We start from the raw sequence: 8302 nt of genomic DNA, 5'->3' as shown, positions 1-8302 counted from the left end.
GAAGCGGTTTACCACTGCCTCCTTCCGAGCAGTAAACAAGTCTCTGCCCTCGACTCTCTCCCATGCTGCTGCTGCCCAGCACAGCCCAGCCCGCACCCTCCGCTCCTCTGCCGCTAATCTCCTCACCGTGCCTCGTTCTCGCCTGTCTCGCCGTCGACCCCCAGCCCACGTCATCCCCCTGGCCTGGAATGCCCTCCCTCTGCCCATCCGCCTCTTCCTCCCTTCAGGCCCTACTGAGAGCTCACCTCCTCCAGGAGGCCTTCCTAGACTGAGCCCCTTCCTTCCTCTCCCCCTTGTCCCCCTCTCCATTCCCCCCGTCTTACCTCCTTCCCTTCCCCACAGCACCTGTATATATGTACATATGTTTTTACATATTTGTTACTCTATTTGACTTGTACATATCTATTCTATTTATTTTATTTTGTTAATATGTTTGGTTTTGTTCTCTGTCTCCCCCTTCTAGACTGTGAGCCCACTGTTGGGTAGGGACTGTCTCTATATGTTGCCAACTTGTACTTCCCAAGCACTTAGTACAGTGCTCTGCACACAGTAAGCGCTCAATAAATACAATTGATTGATTGATTGATTTGCACATAGTAAGCGCTTAATAAATGCCATTATTATTATTATTAAAATGGAGATTAAATGCCTATTCTCCTTCTACATTAGACTGTGAGCCCCGTGTGGGACAGAGACTGTGTCTGACCTCATTATCTAGCCCAGAGCTAAGTACAGTGCGTGGCACAAAGTAAGTGCTTAACAAATGTCACAATTATTAGTATCCATGTTTTTTGACACCTTTAAACAGAATCATATCAGGGAAGAAACCAGTTTCTGGGTCCAAGAGGCATCCTAGAGGAACATGTTTTGCTGGGTCCTGGTGTGGGGGGCTGGCCTTGGGGCTCCTCCCAGCCACCCCCTTGCCCTGCACAATTTCGGGGGGGGGGGGGTGCTGTTGGGAACTCTCCTTCATCCTGCCACTCCCATTTGCACCCTTGCACTGAGCCCACACAATTGGTTACTATAATGCTAGACTGTGAGCCTGCTGTTGGGTAGGGACCGTCTCTATATGTTGCCAACTTGTACTTCCCAAGCGCTTAGTACAGTGCTCTGCACACAGTAAGTGTTCAATACGATTGAATGAATGAATGAATAATGCTAACCTTCTCACTGTACCTCAATCTCATTTATCTCACCGCTGCCTTCTCGTCTGTGTCCTGCCCCTGTCCTCCCTCCTCATATCTGACAGACAATTTTACTCTCCCCCTGCATTAAAAGCCTTATTGAGGCAGCTCTCCTGTCAGACACTTTCCCTGATAAACCACACTTTTCCTCATCTTCCACTCCCTTCTGCATCACCCTGACTTGCTCATCTTATTCATCCCCCTCCCAGCCCCACAGCACTTATGTACATATCTGTAATTTATTTATATTAATGTCTGTCTCCTCCACTAGATTGCAAGCTCGTAGTAGGCAGGGAATGGATCTGTTTACTGTTATACTGTACTCTCCCGAGTGCTTAGTGCATGGCACTGCACACAGTAAGTGCTCAATAAATATGACTGACTGACTGAGGTTCTCTCTGCAGTCACCCAGATGTAGCTGCGGGGCACATTCGAAAGTCCTGCAGATAGCAAGCCAGCGGGGTCCGTCACAACTGAACCAGCTACACCAGCCCCTGAAGGGGGCAAGGAAAAGCGAGCACAGCAGGGACACATAAAACATGGAAATGGTCCCAGGTCCCCTTTCTGCTTCCAGGCATCTGATCACATCTACTGCATGACAATAGAGTTGGGCAGACTTGGATGGGTGATCAGCCTTGGTGAGGGACGGTTGCTGATAGCAGAGCCCTGGACAGAGAGGTGGGGGACAGGAAGGGGGGTCTGGGGTCTAGTCCTCTCCTGATAGTTTATGTGGCATCTGGCAAGTTGCTTAATTCTCTGTGCCTCCATTTACCTGCCTGTAAAATGCACATAGAAACCTCGGCCCCTGGAAGAAATGAAATCCTGTATCTGACTTGGAAATAGCTTTGGAAATAGAGGTGGTATTTCCCTGGCACAAAGCAGCTTTTCTTTCTCCAATTGGAATGCTTCTCTCCACCAACTAGGAGGCAGGAATCACATTCTGATTTTCTAGATCACAGAGAATTTCATGACCCCTAGGCTGAGGGCACGGGCAAAAGGCCAACTGGAAGTCTAGTCACAAGAGATGCCATTCAGTGGTTGCTGAGCCCCATAAACCCAGCCGGTCCACCAAAGGGATAGGGCCTATGTTACTTCTCTCTCATTTAGAAAAAAAAAGATTTGGGGTTAAATGCTTAAAACTCTCCACCACAGCTGCAGAGTCCACAGACAAACAACCTTGAGAAAAGCATGCTCAGCTACTGGAGCAGGAGGAGAGAGTGAGAGAGCATCCCTTGCAGGAGAGGTGGGTAGAGAATAGGAGAGATGATGGGCCTGGAAGAGAAGCAGTATGGCCTAGTGGATAGAGCATGGGCCTAGGAATCAGAAGGACCTTGGTTCTTAGCCTGGCTCCGCCACTTGTCTGCTTTGTGTCCCTGGGCCAGTCACTTCACTTTTCTGTACTTCAGTTACCCTCATCTGTAAAATGGGGATTAAGACTGTAAACCCCATGTGGAACATGGACTGTTACCAATTTGATTAGCTTGTATCTATTCTAGTGCTTAGCAGAATGCCTGGCACATAGTAAGTGCTTGACAAATGCCATTTTTTTTTTTAAAAGGTCATTCACCTCAAAACTGTCTGGCAGCTCTGAGAAGGTGGCTGAACAGCAAGGGATCCGAAAGCTGAGGTTTCCACCCGTGGAGTCCTTGGTCCCTGGAAGGAAGCTGCCTAGCCCAGCCTTTTTTTTTTTCCCAGCAGCCACAGAAACTGTGCCGAAGATTTGTGTGCCCCCCTGCACCCCATGCCCACCTCCACCTGCTCCCTCCTCCTCCCACCACAGACACTTCTCTTTTGTCCCTGCAGAGAGGGAGGTGACTTCCAGGGTTGGATTAAGGTGACACCTCGGACTGGGGGCTGGAATTCCGATTGCCACTTGTCCCCAGCTACAGGAACGGCACCGAAACCTAACCCTCCTGCAGTGGCAGGGCAGCAGGGGCAAGGGCCTGAGAATTCTCCCTGGTTTCCCTAATTAGACTGTGAGCTTCATGTGGACAGGGACTGTGTCCAACCTGATTAATTTGTATCTACTCCAGTGTTTAGAATGGTGTTTGGAACACAATTGCTTAACAATTACTATTATTAATAATTTCTCTGAAATCTACTAGTCAAGCTCACAAATTTGTCACCATTCCATTATTGGGGATGGGGAGTGGGAGCCTCTGTGACATTTCTTTTTTTTTTTTTAAATGGTCTTTAAACATTTACTATGTGCCAGGCACTATACTGAACACTGGGATAGATACATGACAGTCCCTGTCCCACATGGGGCTCACAGTTAAGTAGGAGAAAAAACAGGTATTGCTTTCCTATTTTACAGATAAGGTAACTGAGGCAAAGAGTTGTTAATAATAATAATGGCATTTATTAATCAATCAATCATATTTATTGAGCACTTACTGTGTGCAGAGCACTGTACTAAGCCCTTGGGAAGTACAAGTTGGCAACATAAGAGACAGTCCCTACCCAACAGTGGGCTCACAGTCTAGAAGGGGGAGACAGAGAACAAAACCAAACATATTAATAAAATAAAATAAATAGAATAGATATGTACAAGTAAAATAAATAAATAAATAAAGAGTAATAAATATGTACAAACATATATACATATATACAGGTGCTGTGGGGAAGGGAAGGAGGTAAGATGGGGGGATGGAGAGGGGATGAGGGGGAGAGGAAGGATAAGCGCTTACTATGTGTAAAGCACTGTTCTAAGCACTGGGGAGGTACAAGGTGATCAGGTTGTCCCACAGGGGGCTCACAGCCTTAATCCCCATTTTACAGATGAGGGAACTGAGGCCCAGAGAAGTTAAGTGACTTGCCCAAAGTCACACAGCTGACAGTTGGCAGAGCCGGGATTTGAACCCATGACCTCTGACTCCAAAGCCCGGGCTCTTTCCTCTGAGCCACGCTGTTAAGTGTCTTGACCAAGTTGACACAGCAGGCAAGAAGCGGAACAGGGATTAGGACCCATGCCCTTTCCACTAGGTCGTGCTACTTCCCAGGTTTAAGAGAGGAATAGGAAATTCAGTGGCGACCTTCAGCAGACCACCATACTGGGTGATGAAGAATGGATGGGACTCTGGAAGCCTCTAGAGCCCTCTTTGTGGCTCAGCTCAAAGTCAGTCTTCCCCTGAGATGGGCAAAATGTCCCACAGAGTGGCCTGCCTTGTGGACCAGAAGCAGGCTGCCCAAGCCCGTTATTTCCACTGGGGGTGGCTCGATCTCTGCACCATTTCAGCTGCAGACACAGAATGCGATCTTCCGCACAGAGTGACCCCCAGATCAGCTGCGGCTGGGCATACTGACCAAACCTAGGGCCGACTCGGCGGCGGGAAGGAACTGCTGTGGAATGGAAGCGACGGCACTTCTACTGCTGAAGCCACTGCCCACCCGTCCCGCAGGTATTTATAAAAATGGGAACAGCTGAATCCTTTGTCTCAGTGACTCAATTTGTTTAGAGAGGCTTGCAAAATGATCCAAGTTGAGTCTATATAAAAGTGATATGAAACAAAAGTATATTTGAAACAAACATATGTACACACACATACAAATGGAGTGGATTTTGAGTTAAGTTCAGAAATCATCAATGGTATTCATTGTGCACAAGTACAATAATTACAGAGTTGGTAGACATGTTCCCTGCCCACAACGAGCTTAGTGAGGAAAATTATTCCTCCTATTCCTGTACAACATGAGCTCATTCAGATGGGCGCTGAATACAAAATAATAGTAATTACTAATAATGGTGTTTGTGAAGCGTGGCTCAATGGAAAGAGCCCGGGCTTTGGTGTCAGAGGTCATGGGTTCAAATCCCTGATCTGCCAACTGTCAGCTGTGTGACTCTGGGCAAGTCACTTAACTTCTCTGGGCCTCAGTTCCCTCATCTGTAAAATGGGGATTAGGACTGTGAGCCCCATGTGGGACAACCTCATCACCTTGTAACCTCTCCAGCGCTTAGAACAGTGCTTTGCACATAGTAAGCGTTTAATAAATGCTATCATCATTATTATTATTATTACTGTGGCAAGCACTGTACTAAGAGCTAAGGTAGATATAAGGAATTCAGGTCATACACAGTCCCTGTTGCAAAATAGGATTCCTAGTCTAAGTAAGAGAGAAAACAGATATTTAATCACCAACTTATAGATAAGAAAATGGGCACAGTTAATTTTTTATGGTATTTAAGCACTTACATGTGCCAGGGACTGTACTAGGCAATGGAATATTCATTCATTCATTCAATCATATTTATTGAGTGCTTACCGTTTGCAGAGCATTGTACTAAGCACTTGGGAAACTACAATATAACAATGAACACTGACATTCCCTGCCCACAACAAGCTTACAGTCTAAAGGGGGTTGGGGTTGGGGGGGAAGACAGACATCAATAAATATAAATAAAATTACAGATTTGTACATAAGTACTGTGGGGCTAGGAGTGGGGAAGAGCAAAGGGAGCAAGTCAGGGCAATGCAAAAGGGAGTGGAAGATAAGGAAAAGTGGGGCTTAGTCTGGGAAGGCCTCTTGGAGGAGATGTGCCTTCAATAAGGCTTTTGGGGTGGGGGGAGTAACTGTCAGATTTGAGGAGGCAGGATGTGGGCTAGGAGTTGGTGACAAGACAGGTGAGATCAAAGCACAGAGAGAAGGTTAGCACTAGTGGATCGAAATGTGCAGCCTGGGTTGTAGAAGGAGAGAAGTGAGGTGAGGTAGGAGGGGGCATGGTGATGGAGTGTTTTAAAGCCAGTGGTCAGGAGTTTTTGTTGGATATGGACGTGGATGGGCAACTACTGGAGTTTTTTGAGGAAGGGGGGGGTGACATGTCCTGAATATTTTTGTAGAAAAATGATCCGGGAAGCAGAGTGAAGTATGAACTGGAGTAGGGAGAGACAAGGAGGCTAGGAGGTAGCAAGGAGGCTGATGCAGTAATCCAGGCGGGATAGGATGAGTGATTATATTAACGAAGTAGCAGTTTGGATGGAGCGGAAAGGGCAGATTTTAGCGATGTTGTGAAGGTGGGACCTACAGGATTTGATGACGGGTAGAATATGTGGGTTGAATGACAGAGAAAAGTCAAGGATAACGCCAAGGTTACAAGCTTGTGAAACAGGAAGGATGGTGGTGCCATCTACAGTGATGGGAAAGGGTTTGGGTGGGAAGATAAGGAGCTCTGTTTAGGACATGTTAAGTTTGAGATGACGGGAGGACATCCAAGTAGAGATGTCTTGAAGGCATGAGGAGATGCAAGACTGGAGAAAGGGAGAGAGATCAGGGCTGGAGATGTAGATTTGGGTATCCTTGGCACAGAGGTGGTAGTTGAAGTCATGGGAGCAAATGAGTTCTGCAAGGGAGTAGGTGTAGATAGAGAATGGAAGGGAGCCCAGAATTGAACCTTGAGGGACTCCTATAGTTAGGGGGTGGGAGGCAGAGGAGGAGCCCACGAAGGAGACTGAGAATGACTGGCCAGAGTGACAAGAGGAGAACCAGGAGAGGACAGAGTCAGTGAAGCCGAGGTTGGATAACTTTTCCAAGAGAAGGGGGTGGTCTACAGTGTCGAAGGCAGCTGAAAGGAATAGATACATGCTAATAATAGTAATAATAATAATAATGATGGCATTTGTTAAGTGCTTACTATGTGCAAAGCACTATTCTATGCACTGGGGTATATAAATGGTAATCAGGTTGGCCCACGTGGGGCTCACAGTCTTAATCCCCATTTTACAGATGAGGTAACTGAGGCACAGAGAAGTTAAGTGACTTGCCCAAAGTCACATAGCTGACAACTGGTGGAGCCAGGATTTGAACCCATGACCTCTGACACCCAAGCCCGTGCTCTTTCCACTGAGCCACGCTGCTTCTCTACTAATTGTCATATTTGTTAAAAATTAGACCAGACACTGGTCTAAGTGCTGGAATAGATATAAGATAATCAGGTTGGACACAGTCCTTGTCCCACAAAGGGCTCACATTCTTAATTCCCATTTTTTTCAGGTGAGGTAACTTCTCTGTGCCTATGTGACTGGCCCAAGGTCACATAGCAGACAAGTGGCATATTAGAACCCAGGTCCTTTAGAGACAGAGATGGGGCAGACGCTTACTGTTTGGGCAAGCGTGTCGCACTTCAGCAACACCTGTTTGAGGATCAATCAATCAATCAATCGTATTTATTGAGCGCTTACTATGTGCAGAGCACTGTACTAAGCGCTTGGGAAGTACAAATTGGCAACACATAGAGACAGTCCCTACCCAACAGTGGGCTCACAGTCTAAAAGGGGGAGACAGAGAACAGAACCAAACATACCAACAAAATAAAATAGGATAGAAATGTACAAGTAAAATAAATAAATAAATAAATAAATAGAGTAATAAATATGTACAACCATATATACATATATACAGGTGATATACATATATACAGGTGATGTATATATATGAAGCAGGATGGCTGCTTCATTCTAGATGCAGCAGAACTAAACTTTTCCTCCTCATAAGTTTCTCTATTTGAAAATACCATCATCCTCCCTGTCTCTCAAGCCTGGAGATATGGCATTATTCTTGACCTCTCTCTCAAGCCCTATATTCAGTCTGTTGTCAAATCCTGTTGGTTCTTCCCAGAATGAGCCACTTCCTTTTTATCCATGGCCTAGTAAATACACAACGGGTCTGGGAGTCAGAAGGACTTGGGTTCTAATCCCAGCTCTGCTGCTTGTCTGCTGTGTGACCTTGAGCAAGTCACTTCACTTTTCTGTGCCTCAGTCATCTCATCTGTAAAATGGGAATTTAGACTGTGAGCCCCATTTGGGACAGGGACTGTGTCCAACCTGATTAGCAGAGTGGCTTAGTGGAAATAATAATAATGTTGGCATTTGTTAAGCGCTTACTATGTGCAAAGCACTGTTCTAAGCGCTGGGGGGGGATACAAAGTGATCAGGTTGTCCCATGTGGGGTTCACAGTCTTAATCCCCATTTTACAGATGAGGTAACTGAGGCTCAGAGAAGTGAAGTGACTTGCCCAAGGTCACACAGCAGACATGTGACGGAGCCGGGATTCGAACCCATGACCTCTGACACCAAAGCCCGTGCTCTTTCCACTGAGCCATGCTGCTGCCAAAAGAAAGAGC

The sequence above is a fragment of the Tachyglossus aculeatus genome, chromosome 5 (genome assembly GCF_015852505.1).
Source record: "Tachyglossus aculeatus isolate mTacAcu1 chromosome 5, mTacAcu1.pri, whole genome shotgun sequence".
Lineage (NCBI taxonomy): Eukaryota > Metazoa > Chordata > Mammalia > Monotremata > Tachyglossidae > Tachyglossus > Tachyglossus aculeatus.
Note: the sequence above shows the minus strand (reverse complement) of the source record.